Here is a 20,362-nt window from a genome sequence, read left to right as displayed (position 1 = left end):
GAAGCTCACCAAAGCCAGCTGGACTGGAACTGAATGAGCACTGGATCAAACTGGACCCTCCGAATATGGCTGACAATGGGGGCTGACTTGAGAAACCAATGATAATGGCACTGGGATTTGTCTCTACTGCATGTATTGGCTTTTTGGGATCCTATTCTATTTGGATGCATACCTTCCTAAGCCTGGATGGAGCAGGGAGGGCCTTGGACTTCCCACAGGGCAGGATACCCTGCCCTTTCTTAGGACTGGAAGGGGAGGAGGAAAGGGTGAGTGGGGAAGCAGGAGGGAAGTGGGAGGAGGGGAGGAAGTAGAAATTTTGATTGGTATTATTTATAAAGTAATAAAAAAATAATCTGGGGGAAAAAGTTCCAGGCCAGCCAGACGTACACAATGAAATCTTGTACACTGCCCCCTCCCAAAAACAATCCAAAACCTTCTTTAGTTTTGAATGTTGACTGCAAAGCTTAAAATAGTTGCTCCCTGGCCTTTTTCTAGTAGAAACCCTGAGCAACAAACTAGGATAAATTAGTCAATAGACGTTTGTCACACAAATATAAGGACTTGGGTTTGATTGCCCAGAACCCACATCAGAAGTCTGCGCAGTGACATAGGTATGTAATTCCAGTGCTGGGGGTGGGGTAGAGACAGGAGTACCCCTGGTGCTTCGCCGCAAGCCAGTCTAGAACATTCCAGATTCAATGAAGCCCCGTCTCAAAAATAAGGTGGAGGAGCTAGTAGGCTCTTCAGTGAGGAAAAACGTTTGCCGAGAAAGCCTGACGACCTGAGTTCAAGCCCCAGAATCTACTGTAAAAGAAAAGAACCAACTCCCCAGAATTACTCTCTGACCTCCTCATGTGCCTGGCATACAAATACCTGCACACACACGCTCTAATAATAATGATAAATGACATTTTTAAATTAAATAAAAATAAGACAGGAATTGAGGAAGACATCTGACATCAACCTTTGGCCTCTACATGTAGGTCCACACACATAAATACATGCATGCATGTGCACACACACACAAACACACCAAAACAAAAAAAACAATAAAATATAAATGGTAAAGAGTCTTTGTCTGACCCAGATTTGAACGTTAGTAAAACATTTTGGTGGTAATTTTGAAGATGTTGCTATGAACTCATGTTGGGTGCACTAGATAATCTGCTGGAGATGTGTGCTTAATTATTTAGGGTTGAAATGTCACAATGATTGTAATTTACTCTAAATGCTTCAATAAAGCAGATGAGGCAAACACAGAAGAATGCTAATGATTCTTAAGTTGGAGTGATGGATTCCTCCTTGCCAGTCTCATTATCGTATGTGTAAAAATCTGCAATTAAAATTATGAAATTAATGTTCATCTTTAATTTTTCACCTTGCATGGCCAATCCATCATCTAAGCCATGTCTGTCTAACTCTCTGAATTGCTTCCCAACCTCCCTTTTCCATTACGACTGCCACTGTTTTAGCCAAGCCCCCCACCAACAGATCACACAGCCAGAGAGATCAGATTCGTATGATTTTACTTAATTTTAATTGTATTTGACTACATGAGTACAGGTGCCTGCAGAGACCAGAAGGGGGCGTTGGATCCCCTGGAGCTGAAGTTACAGGTGGTTGTGAGCCACCCACGTGCGTGCTGGGAACCAAGTTCAGATCCACCGCAAGAACATCTGAACTGCTCAGCCATCTCTCCACACCCAGAGCGGATCGTTTTCTATGGCAGTAAAATAAACCACAGCAACTTAAGCAAGGAGTCTGGACAGCAACGACAGAGCAGACCCCGGCCCTCAGAAATGGCAACGTTAGTCCTGTCCACTTCGTGGGATCTAGAATCACACATCTCTGCACTTGTCTGTGAGGGAGTTCCTGGACTGGGTTATCTGAAACGGGAACCACCACTCTAAATGTAGGCGGCAGCATTCAGTAGGCTGGAGTCCCGGGCTGAGCACCGGGGTTTATCGCTCTCTGCTTCCTGACTGCAGGTACAACATAAGCGGCTGCCTCCTGCTCCTGCCGCCGTGATTTCCCACAGCAATGGACTGTGACCTCAAACTATAAGCACTGGTGCCATCCAGACAATCTGGAGATGTGAGAGGGGTGGGAGAATTATTGGTGGTCCCAAAGGGAATGGAGGCATTCCAACATAGCAGGAAATGGAGGTGGTGGCAGGGGTGAGCCACTGAATCTCAGACCTGGCTTTCCCGGTACCAGTCTTGCCCTTGGCATTGGGAGTGAAGGAGGGAGAAAGGAGTTCCACGAAGCAGTTTGATTCATGTGGTTTACTTCCAGGAGATCCAAAGGAAGCTTGACGTTCATTTTCATCCTCCTGAGTGTCCACTTCTGTCTTAGTACCTACTTCACAGGCTGGGAAAAGTAGATCAGACAGATCTCTCTCTGCTGACTCCAAATCCAGTATAAATCACAACACGGGTTCCTCTCTTAAATCAGCTGGGTGAACGCAGCCGCCTTCTGACCGAACGGCAGCACATCTATCCCCACTTCCCACTGTTTTCAAGGGAGTTGGGACATTCTTCTCTGGGTTTTTACTCTTCTTAGCAGGTTTTCTTCTGGCTGTGCCGTTTGGTTTATTTGGTTTCACAAATGTCACCTTTCTTTAGAGCATTTTTAAAGGAAGCCACAGCTTTATGAAAAACTTCTATCAATGTTGTACCATCCCAAATGTCCGAATCACCGCTCCAGCCAGTGCTATGCCACAGCACACCATACTCACGCCCGAGGCATCTGCCGCGGCCCATCTCTGTGGCCCGTGAGTGGCTTCTTGTCAGGCATTTTGTCACAGAAACAAGAAGAGTAACTAATGAGAAACTGTGGCTAATCACTGCTAGAAATCACATGAGTTCATGGCTATAGATTTTTATCAGTCATTCTAGAAAAAGTCTATGAAATATGCAGTTTTTACAGTTTTTATGTTGGCTACAGATAGTGATGCCCTTTTGGCTTCCTAGAAAGGCTGATATTGAGAGTCACCCTCAGGACTATACCCTCAGGTGCTCCTCCACACGCCGCACCATTGTACACAGTGGTGGGCTGGTAATACTTTACAAGTGGGCTTTTGAGACCAGAGAGGGAGAGACACAACTTTTTTATGTGTGAAAAACAGGAAAAGGTGATGTAATCAATGCACATTGGAAATAACTGAGAAAGAAATCAGGTGACCCTGTTTGTCTTCTAAGTGCTGATAGTAGAGAACGCCCTGATATTTCTGTTTGCCGTTCTGCAATGTTTAACCTTCTCCATTATTTTGACTGCACTTTGAGCTCCCCAAGGAGGCTGGCGAGACTGTGTCTGAGGACATCTCCAGAGAGAATTAGCTAAAGGAGAAAGACCTGCCCTAAATGTGGGCAACACCATCCCATGCTGGGTGGGGGAGGCTGAGCACAATGAAAGGAGGGAAAGGGGGGTGCTCTAGGGGTGCCTGCTTCCCCCTCCTCTGTTGTCTGATCAGCTGTGAAGGGAGCGGCCTTCCTCTGAATCTTCTGAAACCTTGACCCCAAATGCCTCCATTACGCTGTTTCTGTTAGGTGTTTGGTCTCAGCGATACAAGTAACAATAGAGACCTGAAAGCTGGGGAGATGGCTCAGTTAGTAAAGTGCTTGCCTGGGTTAGAACCCTAGGATCTGAATAAAAGCCAGACATTGTGTATTCACAGACCTGGGGAAACAGATGGGGCGCTCCCAGGGGCTCACTGACCGCGAAGCCTATCTGAACGCCCAAGGTCCAGGACAGTGAGAGGCCTGAGAAACAGCATCCAGGGTGGAACTGTGGCCTCCACACGCATGGGCATGCATACACTCACACACTTACATAATGGCTAGCATGAGCGGTATTTCTACCAGAGTCACAGCTACAGAGCATCCCTAATATTAAAAATAATTATGAAGGGCTTGAGTGTTTATGACCTTTTTTAAATGTAGTTATGTATAATTGAAGTTTATATCTATGCATTTTTATATGACATATATAAGACACACACCTGTGTGTGTGTGTGTGTGTGTGTGTGTGTGTGTGTGTGTGTGTGTCTTGGGGTTTTTAATTGCTGTAAAGAGACACCATGACCATGCAACTTTTATAAGAAACACATTTCATTGGAGGAGCTCGCTTACAGTTTTAGAGGTTCAGTCCATTATCATCATGGCAGGGAGAATGCAGCATGCAGGCAGACATGGTGCTGGAGGAATACCAAGAGTCCTACTGCAGACAACAGGTAGAACTGTCACATTGAGCAAAGCTTGAACAAGAGACCTCAAAGCCCCGCCCACAGTGATGACCGTCCTCCAACAGGGCCACACCCTCTAATAGTGCCACTCCTTTTGGGGACCACTTTCTCTCAAACCACCATATGGGATATATATGTATGTATACACACACCCCCAGCACACACACACACACACACACACACACACACACGGAATTCAGAGCCTCGGACAGACCTGGATAGACCTAGCTGTTTTTCTCGTTGAGTCGGTCGTCTCGTTATTCCTCACCACTGTGGCAACGAAAGCAGCTTAAGGAAGGGAGGGTTTGTTCTGGCTCACAGCTTGAAGATCCATCCCATCATGGCGGAAGGCATGGCAGTGGGAGTACAAGACCACTGGTCAATTCCATCCACAGTTAGGGAGCAGAATCGGAATGCCCAGGGATTGTGCTACCCAGATACAGGATGGGTTTATACACTTCAATTAACCCCAGCTAGAAATTCCTTCACAGGTGTGACAAGATGTTTGTTCCAAAGTACATCTAGGTCATGGCACATTGATGATGATATTAACCATCACGCAGTGTCTCACCGTGGAGCCATCCCAAAATAGTCTAGAGCTCTCACCTGGCTATGCCACTTAACTTTTGATAATTGTCAAGCATAACAACTGTCTATGTAGACCAGGCTGGCCTAGAACTCAGGGAGATCAGTCTGCCTCTGCTTCCCAAGTGCTGAGATTAAAGACATACACCACCACGCTCAGAGCTGAACTCTTACTAGTCAGCACTCATGGGCTAGCCTGAGCCTGCTCCAGCATGTTCATGGGGTATCTGAGGACACTGGAGGCACAAATTCATGGAGCGGGCCTGAACATGAAGGTCTCCAATCTGAGCCAGCTGAGGAGCAGCAATAGCATGGGCCGCTCTCGCCCTGAGTCATTCTCAGGGGCATTGCCTAAGGTCCCCCAGGTCTACTGTCTGCAGCGGAGCTGTCCAAACACCTCGCGCGAAAGCTGCTGTGCTCAGGTAGATGGGTTTGCAGAAGCAGCGTGATGGGGAAGAGCGTATCCTACTCCTGCAGAGGACCTGAGTTCAGTTCCTAACACCTGTGTCATGTGGCTCACTACTGCTGTAGCTCCAGCTCCAGGGGACTCTGACACCTCTGGCCTCCACACACCCCTAGCACACATGTGCACACACACACACACACACACACACACACATACACACACACACGTATACATACATACATAATTAGTAAAAAAATTTTTTAATTAAAATGTAAAACTTTAAAGAAAAACAGATGCACTCATGTGCTCTGCAAAACCACACACACAAAAAAAAACATTTTATTTAAAGCCTTTTTTAAAAAAAAAAATAGGAGAGTAAATAGACCAATAAAAATCTAGGAATTATGGGAAAATGGTTCAGTTGATAGGGTGTTTGCCACACATGCATGAGGACCTGACCTCAAGCTCCAAAACTTACATAAAAATGGAGACATGGCAGTGCATGCTTGTGGTCTCCAAACTGGAGAAGCAGAAGCAAGCACAGCTCTGGGACTTGCTGAGCAGCCAGCGTAACAAAAATGGTTAGTTCAGAGTAAAAGACCTTGTCTCAAAAAAAAGAAAAGAAAAAGTAGACACTTAAAGAATGATACCTGAGGCTGCCCTCTGGCTTCCACACACATGAACATTCACCCACATACACATACATGAACACACACACACACACACACACACACACACACATTTAAAAGGCTAGGAACTGTATAACCACTGTGAACAGGGCTCCCCATGGGCAGATGGTCCTGAGGTGTGTAAGAAACCAAGCAGAGCAAGCCATGGGGGCAAGCCAGAAAGCAGTGTTTTCCCATGGTCTCTACCTCAGTTTCTGCCCCAGGTTCCTGCCTTGACTTCCTGCCCCGTCTCCTTCAGTGAAGGACTATAAACTATGAGCTGAAATGTGCCTGTATCTTTCGAAGACGCTTCTGGCCATGACATTTCTCAAGTAATAGAAAAGCAAAGTAGTGGGGCTTCAGTGTGGGCTTATTGATTTGCTCACCCACGGGCATCTGTCCAGCCTGGCTTTGTGTGTGGCTATTATGAAAAATGCAGTAATGATTATGGGCGTGCAAGCATCTCTGTGTTCTGCCAACACATTCCTTCAGGTATCTCCCCAGGAGTGGTAGAGATGGGTCATATGGTAATCCAAACAGAAATAGCTGCTTAGGTTGGGTGCTTTGTCACAGTAATGAGAATGATTTGACAGCTCAAGGGACATCCTTTCCACAAGGCAATCATCTCCTGAAGCTGTGAGCTGCAGGGAAACTGGGAAGGCAATTCCCATCACAGAAAAAAAAAAAAAACACAGAGTGAGCCCCACAGCTTCCTGACATCCAGAGAGAGAACCCCACATCTTTCGGACATTCAGAGAGAGCCCCACAGCTTCCTGACATCCAGAGAGAGCCCACAGCTTCCTGACATCTAGACAGAGACTCACACTTCCATGGCATCCAGAAAGAACCCACAGCTTCCTGACATCAGCCCCCATGTGAATTCATGTGAACTCATGTGAATTCATACAAATCTCAGAAACTTGCTCCAGGTTTGCATTAGAAACAGTAGCGCGGCAAGCTCCCAGCAAGCATCACAGGTATCACAGGGCCAGAGTAGGGGTGGGGGGAGGGGTTGACTTTAAAATGTAGCCATCTCTACTTAGCAAGACTCATCCCTCATTAAACAAAACTACATTTAGGGCTGAACATTCTTCCTAGGGAATGTGGTCCTGCACCTGCTTGGCATAAAGAAATGAGTCACTCTTTCTTAGAAAGGGCCACCAGGAACCACTCACTAAAAGAGAGATAAATAAAGCGAGGAGGGGGTAAAGAATCTCTCAGAGATGCATGCAGATACTTGACTCCAAGAGATTCTAGATCCTCTCAAGCTGACACCTAATAGTAGCCATCACCTCCACCTTCGTAAGTAGAGGGATCCCTGTACAGCCCATGACACTAAGAGCAGACCACAGAATAAAGCAAAGTGCCCAACAGTAATAACCCAGGTGTTGGGGCACAGCGGACACCACACTAGCAGGACTTTCACGGTGGGTGCTGGTACCATCTTGCACATTTCGTTAGCGTGAACCTCCATGAACTCAGAGCCTTCTGCTTACTAGGTATTCCCTTGGGCTTCTGTGTCTACTGTTAGTAAGAATCCTCCTAACTAGGGCTGGAGAGATCACTCAGTGATCAAGAGCATTGACTGTTGTTCCAAAGGTCTTGGGTTCAACTCCCAGCACCCACATAGCAGCTCACAACTGTCTATAACTCTAGGATCCAACACCTCACACAGGCATGCAGGCAGGCAAAACACCAATACACTAAAAATAAATAATTTATTTTTAAAAATTCCTGTGCAACTGGGTCTGTTGTCAGTAGCCAATCATGGATCAAGGAGCAGTTCATAGAGCCCTACCCATCCCTAAACTATTGACAACTAATGGATTCTGGGATAAGGAATCCATTCGGTGTCCTAAACAGTGAGTCTATCTGACTCTGGTGATAGTTCCAAACCTGTGGTCATCCTGGTTCAAGCCTGTGGGTCAAAAAGAAAAAGAAAAAGAAAAAAGCATGCTGTGGGAAAGGGAGGGAGGGAATGCCATGAGTAGAGGAAGATAAGGCAGGACAGAAGGAAGCAGAACGCACTCTATACATCTATGACATCATCAGAGGACAAATGGAATAAACTGTAAGGTGTTTTTTTTTTTAAGAAGTAGGAATGTTCAGGTAAGCTAAGAAAAAGAAAGAATAGCCCAAGATGAAAACCCGCTCTGTCTGTGTTACCACTGCTCAGGAAAAGTGGGGCCTACATGTAGGAGCACCCAAGAACACCGTTGACCTTACAGTAAACAAATGGAGGCAGAGGCAGGCGGATCTTCCAGGCTAGCCAGGGATACAAAGTGAAACCTTGTCTCAAAGAAGGAAGGGAGGGAGAGAGGGAGGCCTGGAGAGTTGGTTGAGTGACTAGAGGCACTTGCTGCTGTTTTAGAGCATCAGAATTCAGCTCCCACACACACATGGAACAGCTCACAAGGACCTGTAACTCCAGCTCTAGGGGATTCAATCGACTATCCTGAACCCCCATGCATATGGTTGTGTGCTCACACACACACACACACACACACACACACACACACAAATAAAATGAAAGAATTTTAAAAGGTTGGACACCAAGAAATGCTAGATAAGTACATAAACACCCCCTTTGGATCACAATGGAGTCCTACAGAAGTCCATGGTACCCCTCCCCCCAGAAACCAGAAAACTCTTATTAGCTTTCACTGCAACAACTTGGTCAGAGGGCTGGAGAATTTGTAAGCCTATGAGACCTGGGACTCAATGCTCACACAGGGAACTCTGACAAAGAAAGTATGAACTTGGAAAGGGAAATCTCTCACCAACCAAGCTGATAATAAAAAAGAAAGAAAACTTAGCTTTCACTTTAGAGGGAAAGTAAATAACTCTATTGATAGATAAACAGACACTTCCCTGGGAATTCATAACCACAAACCTGCCTTCACACAGATTTTAGGCTCAAGTTTATATAATCCAAGTTGGTCTGGGAAACCCCAAGGTAAAAAGAAACAACACGCAACTTGGTTCTCGACTAATGATGTCCCAAGGGACTTGACCAAAGTCAACACTCCGGAGCTGGCTACATTCTACGAAGATATAATATTACAAACAAATCTGTCCTTTCCAAATAGATTCACAGAGTCAACAAATCCCATCAAAAGCCTAGCAAGCGTTTTCCTGGAAACCAGTGCCTAACAACCTGAGGTCATTGCCTCCATCCCACAAGGTTACAGGAGACAAGTGGCTCCCCAGAATTGGCCTCTGACCTCCACGGATGCATATGTATGCACATAAATAAACACAAATAGATAAATAGAATTCTAAAGATAAATGCAAGAAGTGGCTGGAGAGATGGCTCAGTGGTTAAAAGCACGTGATTCTCTTGCAGAGGATCCAGGTTCAGTTCCCGGCAACCACATGATGCCTCACAACCATGTACAACTTTAGTTTAGATGTTAAGGGACCCAACATCTCCTTTGGCACCAGGCATGCAAACAGTATACATATATACATGTAGACAAACGATTCATATACTTACAATAGAATAAATAAATCTATAAATAAAAAGATTTTAATGTAAATGCAAGAGAGCCAAAAAAAAAAAAAAGCTCAAAAAGCAAAATTACAAGGTAGCCAAATAGAAGTACCCACGTAAAGAAAGACGACTGTACTCCCTTGCTTCAAGGATGGCCAAGGGACAACTAAGAGGCCCAGCAATGCACAGAGGCCTAGGCTGACAGTACAGAAAGAGCACAGCCCACTGGCAACTGTGACCCTGCCTCCCTGGCCAAGGAGATTTACCTCCTTGTTCCAGGCAAAAGATTAGACTGGAGACACCTAGAAGATTTGATCACCGCAAACCCAGGCATTCCTGCTTCCTACAAAGTCCCACCGTGACCACGAGATTAGAACCCAGTTGTGGCAACAGCCTTGGGTTCAGACAAGAGTTCTGTTTCCGAGAAGGAAGACCCACCATTACTCACCCAGTTCCTAGACACTAGGCTGCTAGAGCACAGTGATGTCCCGAGAAAGAAGCTGCTACTGGAAAAAGCAGTGCCTTAAAGGACAGAAGCCCTGCATTCCCTGTGCCCGGCCACAGACACCCACAAAACTATCAAAGTCCCAGCTAGGGGCTAGAGACACGGCAAGCATGAGGACCTGGATTCAGATCCCAACACCCACGGAAAGCAAGTGTGGTGGCATATACCTGTAACCCCGACACTGAAGGGACAGTGATCCTGGGAACTCACTGACCCGGCAGTCTAACCAACCACAGAGCAAATTCACATTGAGGCTCCTCCAGGAACTTGACTACTGTCTGCCCCATCCACACCATCCTTGGGTAAACATTTGTGCTGAATGTTACCACAATCAGATTGGCCCATGGGGAGTTCTCTTGATTCATGATTGCTGTGGGAGGGCCAGCCCACTCTGGGTGATGCCATCCTTGGGCAGGTGGTCCTGGGGTGTACAGGAAAGGTAGCGGACCCAGCCAGGAAGTAACATTCTTCTGTGGTCTCTGTTTTCATTCCTGCCTCCCAGTCCTGCCTTAGTTCCTGCCCTGGCCTCCCATGTAATGGGCTATAAAGTGTGAACTGAACCCTCTCCTCCCCAAGCTGACTTTGGTCAGGGGTTTAGCATGGCAACAGAAACCTAACTAGAACAATACCCAAAGGAATCCAAATAGGCAAACTTCAGGGATAGTTACATACCCATGTTTACAGCTGCTCTGAATGAATGGGTGGATAAAGAAAATATGGAAAATACACACAATGGATTTTTAACCTACATGAAATAATTAAATTATATTATATGCAAGGAAGTAGATGAGGCTGGAGATCATGTTAAGGGAAGTAAGTCAGACTATGAAAAATAACTACAGCATGTTTTCTCCTGGATGGGGAGTATGGATTGAAATACAGAGTGTGTATGAAAAAAATGGAAGGGAAGCTTTGCAGCGGGAGGAAGGAGCTCAAAGGGGACGAAGGGGACAAAAGGTAGTAATGGGGGAGAAAGCAGAAAACATCACAGGTTTTCTCCCACTGACAGAATACAGCTTTAATTAGGAGTCAGAGGGTAGCAAGTAAGATGACTCAGCAGGTAAAGCTGCTCACTGCCAAGCCCGATAACCTGAGTTCAACCCCACCCCTGTAAGTTGTCCTCTCCTCTACACACATGTACTGAGTGCTCTCTGAGCAAACTGTCTGAGGACATAAAGGGACCAGTGATCTGGGAAGAGGGCAGGAGGAGGAGTGGTGTGGATGTGTGTGGGGAAGTGTCATGGCAAAGCCGTTTGGGGTACAGTAAACAGAAGTGTGAAGAAGGGGCTGTCAAGACGGCCCAAAGAGTAAAGCGCTTACTTCCACACCCCCTACCCGCCCCCCCCCCCGTGCACCCAAGTTTACCTTGCAATCTTAACTACTTCCAATATCCAGGAGGATAACTATATGATTTTCTTCAGGTTCACCTTCTTATTCAGCTTCTCTAGGAACACGAATTAGAGGCTCAAAGACCTTTAACTATGGCTAGAAACCACTTATGAGTGAGTACATACTATATTCCTCTTTTTGGGTCTGGCTTACCTCACTCAGTAAAGCGTTTTCTATTTCCATCCATTTGCATGCAAAATTCAAGACGTCATTGTTTTTTACCGCTGAGTAAAACTCTAATGTGTATATGTTCCAAACCTTCTTTAACCATTCTTCTATTGAGGGGCACCTAGGTTGTTTCCATGTTCTGGCTATTACAAATAGTGCTGCTATGAACATAGTAGAACAAATGCTTTTGTAGTATGATAGGGCATCTCTTGGGTATATTCCTAAGAGTGGAATTGCTGGGTCCTGAGGGAGGTTGACTCCCAGTTTCCTGAGAAACAGCCACACTGATTTCCACAGTGGCTGCACAAGTTTGCATTCCCACCAACAATGGATGAGTGTTCCCCTCACTCCACATCCTCTCCAGCATAGTCTATCATTGGTGTTTATAAGTTTAGCTATTATGACAGGTGTAAGATGGTATCTCAAAGTTGTTTTGATTTGCATTTCCCTGATCACTAAGGAGGTTGAGCATGACCTTAAGTGTCTTTTGGCCATTCGAAGTTCATCTGTTGTGAATTCTCTGTTCAGAGAGGGGGAGGAAGGATGGCTATGGGAGCAGGTAAGTATATATCTCAACTAAGGGAGTCATTTTAGGGTTGTCAAGAGACTTGTTTCTGGAGGGGTTCTCAGGCCCAAGGAGAGGTCCCCAGATTCTTCCCTGGGCAGCAGAGGAGAGGGTGCCTGAACTGGCCTTGGCCCATAACCATACTGATGAATATTTTGCTTATCACCATAGAACCTTCATCTGGCGATGGATGGAGATAGAGACAGAGACACATATTGGAGCACTCGACTTAGCTCCCAAGGTCCAAATGAGGAGCAGAAGGAGGGAGAACGTGAACAAGATAGGCAGGACCAGAGGGAACCTTCATCCGACGATGGATGGCGATAGAGACGGAGACCCACATTGGAGCACTGGACTGAGCCCCCAAGGTCCAAATGAGGAGCAGAAGGAGGGAGAACATGAAAAAGGAAATCAGCACTGCAAGGGGTGCGTTCACCCTCCGATACAAGGGGATTGATCGAATGAGAGCTCACCAAGGCCAGCTGGACTGGGACTGAACGAGCATGTGATCAAACCGAATTCTCTGAATGTGGCTGACATGGGGGCTGACTGAGAAGCCATTTACAAGGGCACTGGGTCTTGTTTCGTCTGCATGTACTGGCTTTTCGGGATCCTAGTCTGTTTGGATGCTCACCTTCCTAGACCTGGAGGGAGGGGGGAGGAACTTGAACTTCCCACAGAACAGGAAACCCTGACTGCTTTTAGGACGGGAGAGGGAGGAGGAGAGGGAGTGGGGGGAATGGGAGGATATGGGGAGGAGGGGAGGAAGTGGAAATTTTTATAAACAAACAAATGAAATAATTAATTAATTAATTTTAAAAAAAAGAGTAAAGCACATGTCATCAAGTCTGATGAACTCAGCTCAGCCCCAGTGAGCTACGTGGAGAAAAGCAAGAACTAACTCCTGTAAATCCTCCTCTGGCTGCCACACCCTTGTGAAGGCATGCAAGTGCACAAAGACACAGACACACATGCAAATATATAAACAAAGTAGCAAACCCTGAATAGATTTCAAATAAACAGTATTACAATTCAGTGAACTAAAAAAAAATACAAACCAAAATTAAAATTAGTAAGTAAAATATAAAAATGAAAGCAGAAATAAACTAGAAACAAAAGATCAATGAAAAAATGGCTGGGTTTTTATATTTACTAATAAACATAATTGAAAATCTTTACCCTAGCTAACCTGGGCGGGGGGACAAAGAAAGAGAGAGCACAGAAATACAAATACAAATACAAATACAAATTGTCATTAGGGACAATTGCGGACAGACATACAGCAGCAAACTGGAAAACCTAAGAAACAGACCAATTTCTGCACATGTGTGGTCGACCAAACTGAACCAAGAAAACAAAAGCACTGAAGAACAGTGAGCAGCCAGACCGCCTCAGTAATGAAGCCTCCCAGCGAGGAGCAGCCCAGGGCAGGACGGCTTCACTGCAGAGTTCTACAAGACATTTGCAGAAGAAACAAGGCCAATCCTTCTCCTACTATTCCAAAAATCTGAGAAGGGGGAACTTCCAAAACTGCCTGACCAGGCTGGTGTTACTATGATCACAAAGACAGAGGGCAACGTAGCAGAAACTGAACCGTGGGCCTGGAGGGTTGGCTCAGCAGTTAGAGCACTTGCTGCTGTTGCACAGGACCTGAGTTTGGTCCCAGCATCCACGCTAGGCAGCTCATAATCACCTATAACTTTAGTGCCAAAGGTCCATGACCTTCTTCTGGCTTTCATCTGTGGCATCTGCACACTTGTATGTGCACACGTGTGTGCATGCGCACACACACACATACACACACATAAAATCTTTAAAAAGGAAAATGATCAACAAATGCCCCTAATAAACACAGACGTAAAAATTCTCAAACCAGTGGTCACCTTTAATCCTAACACTTGGGAGGCGGAAGTAGGCAACAGAGCAAGTTCCAGGACAGCCAGAGCTATACAGAGAAACCCTATATCAAAACAAACAAACAAATAAAAACAAAAATTCTCAACAAAATAAAGCCAAGCATAGTGGTGAACACCTTTAATCTCAGCACTCAGGAGGAAGAGGCAGGTGAATCTCTGTGAGTTCAAGGACAACCAGAGCTATAGACTAATACTCTTATATACTAATACTCTTTCTTGGGAAAAAAAAAGGAAAAGAGTGTGTGTGTATGTGTGTGTGTGTGTGTGTGTGTGTGTCTGTCTGTCTGTCTGTCTGTCTGTCTGTGCATATACATACATATATGTTTGTGTATATACATATATACATATACACACATACATACATACATCTAAATAATCTAACAGCACACTAGAAAAACTATATACCCTGGTCATGTAATTTGTCCTAGGTATTTAAGGATGATTCAATGCACACAAAACCACAAAAGAAATATGTGAGATAGCACACACCAATAGGTTATCTTGTAGAAAAATCATCTGGTAAATCTCAACACTCTTCCATGAAAATAAAAAACACACAACAAATCAGGTATTGGAGGAATACAAGCAATCACAAGAAAGGGTCCACATGACAAAACACTGCCAACAAGAGACAGGAACATTGACTGAACATCTCCACTGAGATCATGAGCAAACACGAAGATGTGCACTCTTACCACACCTGTTCCGCAGACACTGGACGTCTTATACAGACTATGTAGGTATAAGGGCCATTCAAACTCCAAAGGAAACCAAGGTCTGGAGAGACGACTCGGAGTACAGCAGTCTTGCCATGAGTACATGAGCCCTGAGTTTGAATCTCCAGAACCCACGTGTTGTCTGGGTTTCTGTCCTGCCTGGTTCCCACAGTCGTTAAGTCCCAAAGAAATCACACAGAGGTCTGCATTAGTTATAAACTGATTGGCCCATTATCTCAGGCTTCTTATTAACTCTTATAACTTATATTAACCCATTATTCTTGTCTGTGTTAGCCACGTGGCTCGGTGCCTTTTTCAGCGAGGCAGTCACATCTTGCTTCTTCTGTGGCTGGGTCAGGACTCCAGAATAGGACTTCCTTCTTTCCAGAATTCTCCTGTTCTCATTGACCCACCTCTACTTCCTGTCTGGTTGTCCCCCCTATACTTTCTGCCTGGCTACTGGCCAATTGGCGTTTATTTAAAATATTATTGACAGAATACAGACCATTGTCCCACACCACCCATGTAAAGCAGACAAGGTAGCATGCATCTGTGTCCTAATTAGGTTCTCTGCTGCTGCGATAAGACACTGATAAAAACAACTGAGGGAGGAAAGGTTTCCTGGCTAGCTGGTGTCAACTTGACACAGTCTGATAGGAGGGAGCCTCAACTGAGAAAATGCCTCTTTAGGATATGGCTGTGGGCAAGCCTGTTGTATTTTCTTAATTAGTGACCAATGGGAGAGGACCCAACCCACTGTGGGTGGTGCCACCGCTTGGCTGGTGGTCTTGGGTTCTATGAGAAAGCTGACTGAGCGAGCCAACAAACAGCACTCCTCCACAGCCTCCGCACCAGCTCCTCCACGGCCTCTGCACCAGCGCCTGGCTCCAGGCTCCTGCCCTGACTGCTGTCAAGGATGAACAGTGGAGATGAAGTGTAAGCAAAATAAATACTTTCCTACTCAAGCCACCTTTGGCCATGTTATTTCACCGCAGCAATAGCAACCCTAACTGGGGCAGAGGATTTATTTGGCTAACAGGTTATAGTCCATCAGCAGAGAAGTCAAGGCAGGAACTGAGACAGAAGCCACAGAGGACTGCTGCTTCCTGGCTTGCTCCTCTGGCTTGCTCCCCTGGCTTGCTCCCCTGGCTTGCTCCCCTGGCTTGCTCCCCTGGCTTGCTCCCCTGGCTTGCTAAGCTACCTTTCTTACCCAGCCCAGGATCACCCCCCACTCACAGATGGTACCACCCACAGAGGACTGGGCCCTTTTGTGTCAATCAGTCATCAAGAAAATGCATAACCACAGCCAGTCTGATAGAGGAAGTTCCTCAGCTGAGACTCCCTCGTGCCAGGTATGTCTCGGTTTGCTTCACGTTGACTAAAACCATCTGTAACTCAGGCACTCTTATGGGGAGATAGGAGGCGGAAGCGAGAGAATCCCCAGAAGTCTGTGGGCTAACTAGCCTGGTGTGCACACTGGGGAGCAATGAGGCCTGTCTCAAACAAGACGGAGGGTGAGGGCTGACACTCAAGGTTGTCATATTATCTCAGTGTGCATGCTGTGGCCTGTGTACACCTGTACTCACACACCATGTGATGCGCACGCACGCATGCACACACGCACACACACACAAGAATGTAAGGACTAAATAAATACAAGTGGGCTGACAGTGCAACAGATAAGTGTGCAGCAGGTCCAAGGAAAGACCCTGTCCAAAAATAAATAAATCAAAATAAATGGAGTGCAATAGATGTAGATGTAGGTATAGGCAAGTACAACATACATATACCAAATCTCACACACACACACACACACACGCACGTGTGCTAAAGATTCAGCTCGATTGAAAGCACTTTTCTAGCATGCTCACTGCCCCAGTGCCAAACACAAAGAGAGAAAGACACAGGGATGGAGGAGGGGGAGTATGGAGCGGGGAAGGAGGTAGGGAGAGGCGGGGGTTGGGGGGAGATCCCCAATCTGTTTCTCCCCTGGCCTCTGCAGTACCCTACCCCATCACCGCCCAGAATGTCATCACTACCTTGGGGGAGGCCCCAGCTCCATCATGGTTGGCCCTCCAGAGAGACACCAAGTCAGTGGATGGAGCCACGCTGCTCTTTGATGGCAGAGTTCACTGATGGCCAACTCTTTCTCTTGTACGATAATTTTCCCACTGATGGTGAGAATGAGCCAGCCTGTGGCTCTCTCCTTCCCTTACAGTTACTTAAAATTCAGTGTACAACACAATGGGACCAAAGGCAATTTCTAAATTCTCCTCGATTAGAAGTTGAATCACCTCTCTAGTTGTATCCAAAAATATATATTTTAACCACATCTGGGCTTTCATGGAAGGAAGTTACAGTTTGGTGATGGACATGTGCTGACAAGCTCAGCTGACGTCAGAGGGAAGAGCAGGGATGCCTGCCCCAGAGCCAGTGTGAACACTGAGTACCTGACTCCCAGAAGGCTGCCGATAAATACTCAACAAACAAGGCCAGGAAGATGGTCCAGACAGGAAAGTGCTTGCCAAGCGAGCTGCAGGGCCTGGGTCATTTCCCAGAACCACGTAAAGAAGCCAGACACTGCTCACAAACCTGTGGTTCCAGCGCTAAGAAACAGGCTCACCTGCCAATCAGAAGAGCCAATCAGCAAGCTCCAGGCCCAGGAAGACACCTTGTCTCAAAAAAATAAGGTGGAGGGCTAGTAAAATGGCTCAGTGGAGTGCTTGCTGCCAAGTCTGACTGCCTGAGTTCGATCCCCAGAAATCACGTGATAGAAGGAGAGAACCAAATCCCACAAGGTGTGCTGACCTCCCAATGCATGCTGCGGTATGCCCTATACGCACAATAAATAAATAAATGTTTAAACGTTTACAATTAATAGATAGGGTAGAGATCAATTAAGGAGAACACCTGATGTTGATACATGCAAACACACACATACACACACAAAAATTGTCATTCTGACACTGCTGTCTATTTCCTATCAAAGGAAGAGCTTGTTTTTCAACTTGGGTATCTGTCACTTTGTCGTGCTGAAATGAGTGTAATCTCTCAGCTTCAAACCATGTTGAACAAGGATCATATCTAGGGACAGAGGTCATAGGGGAGACTAAAGACCCCAGAGCTCTGGGAAAGAGAGCCAGTGCCAGGCATGGTGGCATAGAGCTTTGACCCCAGCACTCAGAAGGCAGAGGTGGATGGAGCTCAGGCCAGTCATGGCTACACAGTGAGATGATGTCACACACACACACACACACACACACACACACACACACACACACACACACCAGTCCCAGATTAATAAGGAACCTACTTCTGCAAACCTCTCTGGGACTCATAGCTGCTGTAGCTTTCTCTCTACCCAGAGCCCACTGCTCCTGTTAGGGAAGAGTCATTCGAGGATGCCCGTTCTTGAATGGATCACAGGTTAATCTCGGCGTAGCCCCTAGTACTGTGGCCGGGAAAGGCAGGGTTCAGTCTCCTCTCCAAGCCTTAGTTCTACAAGGACAGAATGCACCTCACACTGATATTGTCTCAGGGAGGGCTGTTGGTGTAGCTCGGCCGGTAGGAAGTTTACTGGGTGTGCATGAAGCCCTAAATTCAGTCCCAAGTACTACATAAAGCTGGGCATGGTGGTGCACATCTATACTCCAGAGATGAGGGTGAGGAAAACAGGAGTTCGAGACCATCCTCAGCCATGCAGCAAGTCTGAGGCCAGCCTGAGATACATGAAACTTCTGTCTCAAAATGTGTGTGTGCCTGTGTGTGCGTGTGTGCGTGTGTATGTGTGTGTGTGTAATTTTCAATAGAAGACCCAGTGTATTTCACAAGCATCTAACACAATGCCTGTCCAGGAGTAGGAATTATTAGTTCAATTATCATCATTGCTGCTGCCACCAAGTATGAGCAGTTTACCAGCACATCCGAAAGAACCAAACCTCAACCGCAATCAGAAAAGATCACACTTAAAGAAAGACTTGAGCAATCCCACCACTATCCCAGAAGGGTACTTTCTGCAAATTAGAAACGGGGTCCCACAAAACAAGCTTCCACTTGCCAAAAGACTGTCACATGACTCCCAGACCTACTAATGAGGGGACTTCCAGAGCAGCCCCAGAGGCTTGCAGAATAGGGCACACATACAGGCTATGAGGGACCACGGGAAAAGAGTTCACCGTCCGGATGAAGACTCATAGCCTCCCAAGGGAGCTCAGCTGCAGCCCAGAGCCCACAGAGGAAAGTCACATGGCCATCCACTGGGCTGGAAAGAGAAAGCAGAGAGGAGTGTTGAGATGAGTACCTCTCCAAAAGTCAATTCAGCTCTTTAAAAAGATTCTGTCTTTTTCCATGTGGCTATACAACATTAGAGGGGAAGAAAACTGGCAATACAGGCAATCACTGCAAATACTGAGAATTTCCTCAGCAAATGCTTATTGCTTCTCTCCTTAGAAAAACAGAAGCAGAGGACTGGGTGTGTCTCAGCTGATAGGGGATTTGCCTCATATGTACCAAGCTCTGGGCTCTGTCCCCAGTATGTAACAGGCACACACAGGGTAGGTAATCCCAGCCCGTAGGGAATGTGGAGGGAAGAGGGAATTCAAAGTCATCCTTGGCTACACAAACAGTTGAGAACAGCCTGGATGGGAGATCTTGTAAAGAGATTAAAACCAAAAAAAAAAAAATTAAGCAATTAAATTTTTCCATAATTCGGATAAACTGTAATGAGAAGACCTATTCTCAGGGGTGCCTGGCAGGATATGACAAGGAGAGACGAGCAGATCTCTGGAGGATCAGGCCAGGAAAACGAGACCTTGGTCTAAAGGACAGAGAGAAAACATGAGCCATGCGAACAAGACAAACAACCAGGGCCCCGCTCCATTCTGCCAGGGCAGCTAGACAGTGCAGCTACTTTTAAGTGCCGAGTCTAAGCAGAACCCAGCTTTGCAGAGGGAAGTAGATCTTCATGAGTCTGAGGCCAGCCAAGGCGACATAGTGAGGCCCTGCCTCAAAAAAAAAAAATTAATATAAGACTCACCATATTTCTAACAGAATCCCCAATTTGGGATAACAATAAAGAATGGATTGAAAGATCATCTATAAATTTTCCAATCCAGTCCAGCCTATGTTCTGCAAACTGCCCCCTTCTCAGCCCTCACAACAGATTGTGAGTGTCATGCATGTCACAGACTGTCTCCCACTCCAAATAAAACACAGAGCCAGACCGAAAGTGGAGTCCAAAGGCCTTATTTGCGGTAGTTTGGAAGAAAATGGCCCTCAAGGGCAGTGGCGCTAATAGTGGCTTTGTTGGAGGAAGCGTGTCACTGCGGAGGCGGGCTTTGAGGGCTCATATATGCTCAAGTCACACCCACTATCTCAGACCATTTCCTGTTGCCTGTGAGTCACAAAGGAGGACTCTCGGCTCCCTCTCCAGCACCATGTCTGCCTGCACACCACAGTGCTCCCCACCATGACAATAATGGATGAAACTTCTGAACTGCAAGCAAACTGCCACAGTTAAATGTTTTCTTTTGTAAGGAAATGGAAACACAGCAACAGAAACCCTGGCTAAAACAAGACTCAAAAGTCTCTCCACCGCTAGGAAAACAGAGGCTTGAAATTGTGCTATCAAGGGCTCATTGCTGGGTCAGTAAGATGGCTGTCAGTAAAATGTCTGCCTTGCAAGCATGAGGACCTGAGTTCAATCTCCC

The 20,362-nt window shown here is 46.2% G+C and overlaps 1 pseudogene; it reads right to left on the bottom strand.

Annotated features, from left to right (window-relative positions):
- Positions 1-2,032: 2,032 nt before the first annotated feature.
- LOC125406667 (survival motor neuron protein pseudogene) lies at positions 2,033-10,265 on the bottom strand (annotated as a pseudogene).
- Positions 10,266-20,362: the final 10,097 nt, after the last annotated feature.

The sequence above is a fragment of the Myodes glareolus genome, chromosome 5, assembly GCF_982192425.1.
Source record: "Myodes glareolus chromosome 5, mMyoGla1.1, whole genome shotgun sequence".
NCBI lineage: Eukaryota > Metazoa > Chordata > Mammalia > Rodentia > Cricetidae > Myodes > Myodes glareolus.
This window is presented reverse-complemented; position numbering and strand designations above follow the sequence as displayed.